The sequence below is a fragment of the Lipotes vexillifer genome, unplaced genomic scaffold (genome assembly GCF_000442215.2).
Source record: "Lipotes vexillifer unplaced genomic scaffold, Lipotes_vexillifer_v1.1 scaffold1267, whole genome shotgun sequence".
Taxonomy (NCBI): domain Eukaryota; kingdom Metazoa; phylum Chordata; class Mammalia; order Artiodactyla; family Lipotidae; genus Lipotes; species Lipotes vexillifer.
Window position 1 is genome coordinate 1,024,497 of NW_006790372.1, and position 11,419 is coordinate 1,035,915.

The 11,419-nt window shown below is 41.4% G+C and overlaps 1 pseudogene; it reads left to right on the plus strand.

Annotated features, from left to right (window-relative positions):
- LOC103070858 (glyceraldehyde-3-phosphate dehydrogenase-like) overlaps nucleotides 1–11,419 on the plus strand; it is a 22,152-nt pseudogene that overhangs the window by 475 nt on the left and 10,258 nt on the right.

The following is an 11,419-nucleotide window of genomic DNA, read 5'->3' on the forward strand; positions in this document are numbered from 1 at the left end:
AAAAAAAAAAAAAAAACAACTCCACCCCCCTGTGCTGAAGTTCTTATAGCCTATCAGACAGGGCAATAGGGAATAGTCTGGATACCAAGGAGAAGCAGAGAAATTCTATTGTAACAGGTGACCCACAGCCAAAACAAATTATTCCCTCCAAGTCCACTGGAAACCAGAGCCCAAACCAGTGAGCAGCTACCAGGGCTCCCTGTGCAGCTCTGGAAAAACACACAAAGCATACAGCTGCTCACCATTAACTGATGAGCTGATAATGAACACCGTGTATGTAGACTTTGGGCACAATATGTGACTTGATTTGTGAAAACAATGCCTGCCAGCAGCCTCTTTGGTTCTGAGGGACCCCAGCTGGGACTGGGATGGGGCCAGAGGCAAAGGAAGACTAAAGACCACTGGCGTCCTTGAAACCCAGTCAGGGGAGAAGTCAGGGAGAGGAAGGAATGGGAGCAAGAGAGGAGACAAATAATGGAGAGGAAAGAGGGAAGGACAAAGGAGAAAAAGAAATAAGCAACACATTTCTCAGAGGGCCCCAGACAAGGTCTTTGATGTCATGGAGCTTGCCATTCCTCCAACACTCCCACTCCCCACTCACATAAACTGCACCTTTATTCTTGTTCCTCCTACCCTACTCTCTCTCCATACTCATTTTGGGGGTAACCAAATCCACATATCTACAAACAAAAAGACATGTCGAATCCTTATTTGCTTAAAAGCTAGCTGTCACCTACCTTTTAGTGGCTGACAAAGAGGCCACATTACAAGTAGCTCTCTTTTGCTGCCAAATCTCTTGCCGCTGTGCTACTCTCTGTAATTGTGTCACTCAGTTCTCTTGGGTGAGCCAGGAAAGCTGAAGGGTTCCTTTTCTAAGAGTCTCCTCTGTGCTCATCTCCTACTACAGCAGGGCTGACTGCCTTTGGTATCCTTCCACCTGTCCTTTCAGCACCATTGTCCTCCTTGATCCTGATTCCCTCTATCCGGCCTCCTGGCTCAAGATCCCTCTACTAGATTCCTTATCCTAATTCCTCAGGGACCTGCTTTCCCTTCTGCCAAAGAGCAAATGAACTCCACTGAAGGTGTTAAATGTAGTTGGTGGCTTCATGTGTCACTCTTCCCTTGTATGATTGTTGCATTTTCATAAGGGTTAAACCAAAGGACTAGCCCTCATATGGCAGAATAATAAGCATGATGGTAGATAAGGAAATTTGGGGACAGGAGACCTCCTTATTCTTCTGCGAAAGGCTGATCTTGGACATGAGGATATAGCACTATCAGGTCACCAGGGATATTTCCCAAAACTGAAACATTGCCCTGTGGTTTTCTTATATTGGTTAAGAGGGAAGAGAGGGTGGAGCCAATGGAGGTGAGTTTTACTTCTTGACCTGTTGCTCAAATTCTCAAGAGCGCTTACATTCAGGAGTTCCACGTAATGGCTGTCTCCCGCCACGGGATTTACTCAGCTGCATAAATTTTCCAAAGCTGTATTAATGACAAGGCCAACCACAGAAAAGTTAGATTATCTTGGACCCAGGGTTACTCCCCAGAATCATGCATAAACCATGGTTATTTCCAAGCTATGCTCTTGATTCAAGCCACAGACTAGCTGGGCAAAGCAAGGTGATTTGCAGGCTGATCAACATTCACAGAGATAAAGAGAGAGAACTCAAGTCCACTCTGGTTTACCCCTGGGCTAGTCATATTGGCCTGCCTCTGCACTTTTTGGCCACACATCTCCTGTGCCACTTGTTGCACTGAGTTCTGAGCCAGGCCAGAAAGGCAAGTATATCACTTCTTCCAAGTGAGATGGCAGAGTTCCAAGTGCAGGAAGGAAGCAATCTTATCAGACTTCTGGCCCATTGATAAAACCACAGAAGGAAATCACTGAGTTTCAAATTCAGAAAGGAAAATCTTGGATAAAACTAGGAATTAATTGCCTAGGGAGTTTCCACTTTAAAGTCATTTTTTCCACATCAATAAAAAAAAGCTTTTTATCATAGCTAGGGTAATGGTCTTAGAGCCAAAGTGCTGTCTGCCTGTTTAGAGCTGTTTATAAGGTCTTCAGTATAAACTAGACCCTTCCACCTGTCCCCCCAAAATAGCCATTCTTTTCTCCACCCCACTTCCTTTTTTAGATCCATCAGGCCTTTTCCTAGAGGCACTGGGTTCTTCTCTCAGATACTCTTTGAGGATTCCCAGTACTTAATTTAGGTTTCACAATAGAGCAAACTACCAGATGAGGCAAGGAGACTGGCTGTACCACATATCAAAAGAAATTATGGAATTGTTTTCACGTAAATATGTTCATGCAAAGGATTATCTATTACCCATCAGAGTCTGTCTAGACTATATTGCTCCATTTCAAGGTCCTTTTTAACACTATACTTTGGGAATTCTCTGTAGTGTTTTGGTTTTTTTAGTTAGCTAGCTTGTTTGTTTTTGTATTCAATGATATTTGTCTTTAACAACACTCAGGAAGAGACCAGATACACTGAGGAGAGTGGCCTGGAGTAAAGGATGAGGTGGGTATACACTGAGGCCAGAGAGACTTTTGAGATAGACACACAATTGAAAGGAACTTTTGTGCTAAGCAATGATCTTTAGCCTTCTTTGCTAACTTAAGCTGAATTCCTAAGGGACAGTGGCCTAAAAGCCTTTTCAAGAATGAAGGATACAATAAAGAACTAAGTTTTTCCCAAGTTTGGGAAACAATGCAGTATAGCGAGTTATGTCTGTTTTATAAATTCATTTTTAAATAGTTTTATCGAGATAATTTACATACCATGCAAGTGAATCATTTAAGGTATACAATTCAGTGGCTTTTAGTATATATCCACAGAGTTGTACAACCATCAACACTATCTAATTCTAGAATATTTTCATCACCCCAAAAAGAAACTTTCTATCCATTAGCAGTCATTCCCCATTCCCTCCAAATCCTTCTCGCTATCTTTGGGCAACCAACGACTAATCTATGTTCTGTCTCACAGTTTACCTATTCTGGACACTTCATATAAACGGATTCATACAGTACTTTTAACAGCTTTATTGAGGCATAATTGATATACAAAGAACAACACATATTTAGTATGTACAATTTAATGAGTTTAGACATAAGCAAACATCCATGATGACGTCCCCACAATCAAGGTAATAGACATACCCAACAACTCCCAGAGTTTCCTTGCGTTCCTTTGGGTTTGTTTGTTTGTTTGTTTGCTTTAGTGTGTGTGTGGTAGGAACACTTAACATGAGATCAGCCCTCTTAACAAATTTTGAAGTGCACGATACCATATGGTTACTACAGCAGATGTCTAGAACTTATTCATTTAGCACACATAGCTGAAACCTTATACCCAGTGAACAACAGCTCCCCATTTCTCTACCATCCACCCCCTGGCAACCACTACTATATTTTCTGCTTCTACAAGTTTGACTTTTTATATACCTCATATAAGTGGAATCATGCAGTATTTGTCCTTCTATGACTGGTTTATTTCATTTAGCCTAATATCCTCCAGGTTCATTCACATTGTCACAAGTGGCAGGATTTCCTTCTACTTTAAGGCTGAATCATATTCATATATATATATATACATATATATATATATATATATCCCTTAGTAAATTCACTTAAAAAATAAACTAGGGTTTTCCTGGATCACTGTTTTATTTCCCACATTTCTTCCCAACACCTAACATAGTTAGACAACCTGCCTCCTGCTATTTATTGCTTTTAAGCTGCTGCCTCCTTTTCAGGGACACACTAACACCTCTGGCCACCAATGATTTTTTGCAATGGATGACAGGCCCTACTTTTGGTATCTTGAGGTCAAGCTTACCCAAGACACTAGACGTCTTCACTGTCCTCTCTGCTTGCCAACTAAAAACTGTTTACAATTCAACCTTGAACTGTAAACAAACAAGAAAAAAAACATAGCACCCCCATTCCTCTACCCAAATGACTGAACAACTAAAGAAGTACATACCGACCTCCAGCTAAGCTGATGGCTGACACCACAATGGTTCTAGCTCCTCTCAGACATTAATCAAATCAGACATTTCAGCACCTTGAATCACCTCATGAAAATATCTTGCCCTACTTTCATTGATATCTCTTCCACAAGATGGTATCTTCTTCAAAGAAAACAGGGAGGGCTTCCCTGGTGGCACAGTGGTTGAGAGTCCGCCTGCCGATGCAGGGGACGCGGGTTCGTGCCCCGGTCCGGGAAGATCCCACATGCCGCGGAGCGGCTGGGCCCGTGAGCCGTGGCCGCTGAGCCTGCGCGTCCGGAGCCTGTGCTCTGCAACGGGAGAGGCCACAACAGTGAGAGGTCCGCGTACCGCAAAAAAAAGAAAAGAAAAGAAAACAGGGAGCCATCCACGGTGACCATCTAAACTACCAGTCTTAAATGAAAAGGTTTACAGGGGCTCAGCAGGTAATCTGATGAGTAAAGCTGCCCAAGTGTAGGATGTGCTGAAAGCTTTGGGAAACTGGAAAGCAAGTACCAGTATAATGTGTAACCTGGCCCCAGGTGACTTTGCCATGCAGGATTGAAGTTCCCATGTTGCCAGATATTTTTTTTAAAAGAAGCTGGAAAGTGGAAATTTTATGTGAAAAATTTCTTTTTAAATACTGGCAATAAATTTGATATTTTAGAAAACACTGTGCAGGTCAAACAAAACATGTGTGCTGGCTGGATCTAGCCCATGGGCCACCAGTTTACAATCTCTGTTCAAACCACTACTTAATTCTTTCTCCTACATTCCCTGTCATTGGCAGCACCAACCTAGGATCCCATTGCTGCCCACATTCTTAAGTCTTTGTCCTTCAGACTGTTAGCCTTTTATTAAAGCCCACTATTCTTCTAGCTCTTTCTTCTCTGTGTGCACACTCAGCTGTATCCATCCTTAAAGAGTAACTTAATACACTAATGAAGAGCATGAACTTTCACTGGAGTCAGTGAAATCTGTGTTCAACCCTAGATCTGCCAACTACTAGCTATGTATCTTTGGGCAAGTTACTTTACCTCTCTGAGCCTCAGTTTCCTCATCACTAAAATGGGTATCATAATCTCTAGTTCACAGGCTTGCTCTGAAGCAATATATTTAAAGAGCCTGGAACAAAATAGATGCTTAATACACATTATGGGTCATCCTTCATCCTTACTTTTTCAGTAACAGAATCTAACATTTGACACATTGACACACTTAACCGCATCTCTTTTCCCCCTTTTAACATCAACTTCTTGTAGCAGCACTGTTTATACTCACATTGTGAAATTCACAAGCCCCAGCATTTACCTGGACCCTGTCCACTGTCATTTGAGACCCCTGATCCCAACCCTAAGCTCCATCCCAAACGATGTGTAATTTTCCCTTACGTTTTTTTCATTGTTAAATCTAAATGACAGTTGTTTGTTTTCATGCTTGTCAATCTCTCTGAAGCCTCTGATAGAACAAACCTCATATACCCTTCCAAGCTCTTTGTTTATTTTTTTTAAATTTTTATTAGAGTATAGTTGATTTATAATGTTGTGTTAGTTTCTGCTGTACAGCAAAGTGTATCAGTTATACATGTACATATAGCCACTTTTTTTTAGATTCTTTTCCCATATAGGTCATTACAGAGTACTGAGAAGAGTTCCCTGTGCTATACAGTAGGTCCTTATTAGTTATCTACTTTATATATAGTAATGTGTATTTGTCAATCCCAGTCTCCCAGTTTATCCCCCGCCTCACTTTCCCCCCTGCCTATCAAGCTCTTTGAATGGGCTTCCAGGATAACAGTCATCAGACATCTTGGACTACCCAATGATCTCTATCTATTCAATTTTGTATCATACAGCTCTCTTGCTTTTGTCTTTATCCCTTAAGACCTAGATGGAATTCATTTGGTCACATGGAGTCTATTTCACAAAGGGTAGAAAGTGTAGAAGAGTTTCATCTAACTCCATTTGCAAAAGCAAAGCAAACTCTGGCAGGATGATATACCATCGACTCGAGATGAACATCAAAATGAAAAGAGGGTGTTATACCTGGGAGAAGATCCCAGAGGCCATATGGATCTCTCCACTTTTAATTAAGATGGCTCCATTTACTATATAGGTATCGGTGGTCGCCTCTCCAGCTTACCAAGTGATCATTAAAGGTGGTGGCTAGGAAGCCATGAGTCATATTCCAGTCTTCAGATCCCTTTTACATTGCAGCTAGTTATTTCCACTTTCTCTCTTAAAGGAATGGGTGCAGTCTGCACGTTTGGCTCTGAAGGCTAGACCAGAAGAGAATATTCAAAGGTATGTTGGGCTTCATTAAGAATCTAGACTCTCAAGCTGTCTGCTTTGAAGAGGACAACACTGCGGGGATGTAAAGTACTGGTATGTTTGTATCAAAAGAAGTCACATTCATCACTTTATGGTTACACCTCATGTGTGAAGGCACACCTGTTTCAGGTTCCCTGCAGGCACATCTCACTCCCACCTCTGAACTTTTTCCAAAGCAATATATTCTCCCTGGAATACTTTTCCTTCAGGCAGTCAAATGGTCTTTCCCATCATTTAAACAGCTTCTGAAATCCCATCAATCCTCCAGTCTTCTAAGACAGACTGGCCAACGGACAGGTTTCTTGGTTCAGCCTGGACATGAAATACAAACAACTATTTCCCCTTCCCTGATCATGTACTTAGCCCTCATTGCCTCACCTATACTAAAGTACATTTACCTTTTCTTTACATTGGTAGGATTTGTTCTGGCCAAAGATTGAACAGAGAGTAATGTCTGCTGTACAAACGAATAGCTCATAAATCTGAAACTCAGAATTCTACCCATAATGCTATTGTACAATGCATTAATTTAGTAGCTTAAGTAAAATCCTCGGTTTTGGTTACAGATATTAGGGTATAAAAGTGTTGACAGAGGCTAGGCCCCTGTTGTGAAATACAAATGCAAAATGTAAATGCATATACGTAAATTAGGATGCAGTAACATTTACTAATATTTACTAATGATCTTGATGAAGATAGAAGAACACAGTAAAAATTAATAATATATTACATCTAACAATATAGGTGAAGCTAGGATTCACATATTGATCATTGTTTTTTTTTCTCTGTCATATACATTAAATAGAGAGTAGCAAAGTAGTTCAATGAGAAGTCTACTCTGTAGACCACCAAGTAAAATTAGGTCATTAAACTGCTTTCTGAGAAAGTAGAAGTTAGAGGAGAAGACAGGGAGCAGAGGTAGGGGTGATTTCTTGCGACCCCTACTGCACCACACCTCCAGGGTGATTCATGCCCTTCTATGGAGCCTAGCAGCCCTTATGTCAAGGGAATGCCTACGGCATCTTGCATCATCACAGCATGGTTGTGAGGCTTGTTGAAAACAAAAGTGAGCACCAGAAGAACTGGGTGAATATCAGCATAGTATGAGAATTGGGAAGAAAACATTAATTCCTTATATGCTATATCTTGAGAGGCCCAGAAAGCCTGAAGGGTCCCATATTGCTGTTTAATGCCTACCATTTGAGAGTTACTTATTTTTAACAAGTTCCCCTTCGAAATGTATATTTATTTTGGGAAATAAACATATTAAGCCAGATATCATTCACATCTTAAATGAAGTTAATTTAATCAGAATGCTTCCTCCCTACCAAATAGATGGTCTCCACTGTGGACAAAATGGGAGATTGGCTCCGGCCATTGTCAGAGAGAAGATTAATTTCAGAATGTAGGGGCACTGCTTAAGTGTGGGGAGGAATTCATGAATCTGTCCCCAGGCCCTCTTTTAAAATGCCAGAACTCGTGGGAAAGGATAACCAACACAGTTTATCATTGGTCTATCTGATCTGCGTTGCTCCTAGCAGCAATGAGGAGGGCTTAGCATAAAGACTGCAAGATGGAGAGGAGAGAGAGAGGAAATAGATGATCTTTTTGTATCTGGTCCCCACATCCAACCTAAGGACTTCATGTGGTCAATGCTTGATAATGGGCTGTTGACTTGAAATTAGGGAAAGGCAGAAGGAGGAAGGCAACAATTGTTTGTCCTTAAGGCCTCCCTCCCATCACTGACAATTTAAGTTCCAGCAGAATAGTCCTGGAGGTTCCCAAGACTCTTTGGAACTTGAGAATATAGGTTCACCCGGTGGGACGGAGCCTTGGCACACTTTAATATTACAGGGGTGCCACAAAGCTGGCTGCAAAGCTGTGTCTGCAGCACAGGGAAAAGCCCAGCCAGACACAGGACCTAATGGTGGACTTTCAGGTTCTATGACAGGCCAGTGTGAGAACAATTTCTAGGTGGAGAGGACTTCATGGTTATTCTAAGATCAAACCACAAAGGTAAGCACCTGCCTCTCAGTTTGTCTCTGGTGATTCTCCAACCTTTACATTCTTCCTTTTATATGCTAATCTGCTTCTCCAACACACAGGGGCCCAAATTTGAGCTCCCATTGAATGAGTTCACAGTTTGTTTCAGAGTCAAGGACTGCCGTTCCACCTGCTTCAGGTGTTCCTCCCCCTGATGTTAGTGGGGTGAAAAGTCAGTAAGGTTGCAGACAATGAAGGAAAGGGAAGGAAGGAGCAGGAAAAGAAAAAAGGAAGCAGGAGAAAAGAAGCAGCAAATTGTGCCTAAGGAGCTATTGGTTCTAACACACACGCATACTCGCAAATCCATAAAAGAAGGAATCAACCAAACCACCTCCACTACCTGGACCACCTAAACAAGGATGAAATCAAGGCCAAAGAATTTAAGGTATTGCTGGAAATGGAAGAGTCATGCTTAAGGTGGTCTTCACAGCCTAGTCTGAGATCATGAACTACAGAAAGCACAGCGATATACATTCATTCATGCAGATATGGCATACCTCCTTCATTCACACACAGACTCTCACTCAGTATATGCATAGATACAGCTGTATACCAAGACTACTGCACTCATACAGATACAGAGAGAGATACATTTCACCAAATACCAAAATATACATCTATATATCCAGGTAAGTACATGGATACAAAGTCAGATACGGACACCTGGACAATCTAAACATGGAGATATACACAAGAATACACAACTGCAAATAAGATATCTATGTAAAATGGAATAGCTACCATTTATCAGGAGTCTACTATGTCCCCGGCACTTTATATATGTTGGCTCATTAATCCTCACAAACACTCCTCTGAGAGGGGTGTTATTAATCTCATTTTACAATTGAGGAACTAAAACTTAGAGGAGATGATAACTTGCCAAGAGTCAGGCAGTTAGTGTGGCTTATAGTAGAGCAGGAACTCAAACAAGGTCATGCTACCTGAAAGGCTGCAAGTCTCCAATACCCTTATGCTGCAGCCTCTCCTGACAGCTCAGAGGCAACCACAAACAGGCACACATCCATTTACAGGTACTCATGCTCCCTGGCAAAGAATGTGATTAGCATACTTCAGGGTCTGTTTTCATCGTAATCATTTGTTTGAACTAAACAATGTGGAATTCCTTTGGGTCATTAGTACCCGTCAGTAAATTATCACGTGTTTAAATTACCTCTGGAGTACTTAAATTTAAACACTAGCATCTCGGTCCAGGGCCAGCCAATATTTTAAAATAATAACACTATAATTAAAGCTTAGGGTAGGCTTAGGATCTCATTCAAGTTAACAAAAGATTACTCTTCACAGTAGAATTAAAAAAAGGTTCTAATTAATTAATGTGCTAATTGTGCTTCCTCTTTGCAATCAGCATGGCAATTTCATCTGAGAAGACACTGCAAAACACGAACACAGAGCCCCCAGCTGATGCCCTGGTTGGATGCATGGCCCAGGGAGCTGTCTCATCTCCTTGTGCTGTCCTGGGCAACTGTGGGCACTCTGTGATGTCCAACATGGGCCTAAAGTAGGGCCCTCAACTGTGAATCCACACCATCAAGTTTTAGAGAGCTTTATCTCCAGGACAGGGAAACTAGCTTTTCTAGTTTGCCCAAGACAGTCCCGTTTACTCCTATTGACTTGATTCAGCAAAGAGCACTCTAAAGAATGTCTTGACTTGGATGATAACTTATGTGGCGACCCTACTTCAGACCATTCATGGAGCCATGAATCTTTCTAGCAGGGGAGTAGAATAGGAAGTGCTGTAGACTATTGACTTTCTCCTTGAGCCTCCTACTAGCATTGGTATTTGTGCCACAGTGTGGATTTCCTGTCACCACTCCCTACTTTGTGCAATCATAACCACATACAGCCCCAGTTACTAGGAGCTTCCTTCTCCACCAGCACAGCCCAAATTATAGTGTTTCCTGAGAACTAGAGCCTTTTCTTTCTTCATGGTACATATAAATTTTAGCACCCTGAAACCGTGGTGATAGTGCTAAGGAATGGGCATGGGTACAGCTTTGAAAAAATAGTTCCTCAGTGCTTCACAGTTCTGTCTGGCCTGAAATTGGAAGATGATAAGCCGATATAACATATAGACTCTTCAGAGGAAAGAAAAGATTTGGAGAAAATTCCTAGCAAAGTATTCAGGGGAAGAAGATTGGAAACGCTAAACCAAAACACACGGGATGTGTCAACGGAGAGCAATCCTGCCTGAACGAGCAAGGAGCAGACTGCTCTCCTGGACTTTTTTCAAGTCTAACTTCTAAGGATTTTTCTCCTGAAGAGACTGAAAGGAGAACAATGGGGGTCAAACTGCAAAACATATAGCCAGCAAAAGCAAATCTTTTTCATGAGATCTTTGAAAGACACTGAGAAACAGTAACAACTTAGATCCCTACAACTTCCTTTTGAAAAGCTTGCTCATGGCTCCAGAATTTTCTATCGAATTCTCTTGACATTTGTATAGCATAGGCATGCAGAAATAGAGGAAATTTCCCTAGGTCTCACAAGCCAGTGCCAGAGCCAGAGTCAGAACTCATCTTTCCTGACTTCAAGATTAGGAGAGTTTTAATGTTTTAATTAAACTCTGTGCCTATGGTAAGATTACATTAGTATAGTGGCTAAATAAAAGGACTCATGAGCTTGCCAAGGTTTGAATCCTAGCTCTACCACTTATCAGCTGTGTGACCTTGGGCAAGATCCTTCACCTCTCTGTGTCTCAGTTTCTTCATCTATAAAATGTGATAATAGTAGTACCTCCTTCAGAAGGTTGTTGGGAGGATTATATATTACATATGAAACCTGTAGAGCAAAGCGTGACACATAGCAAGCACTCAATAAATGTTAGCTGTTATATATAAGACAGGTTTGAGAAACCATTTGGGGTCCTTTACTAAGCAAGTGGTTGGATAGTCACACATAAATAAACCTGATAATATCCATCAAATGATCAACCCAGGTTTGGGGTAACCAAAGTGGATCAGATTAACTGTGAGACAATCAATTTGATGATTGGTCTCTTGATACAATCAGAGTTTAGGCATTCTGCTGAA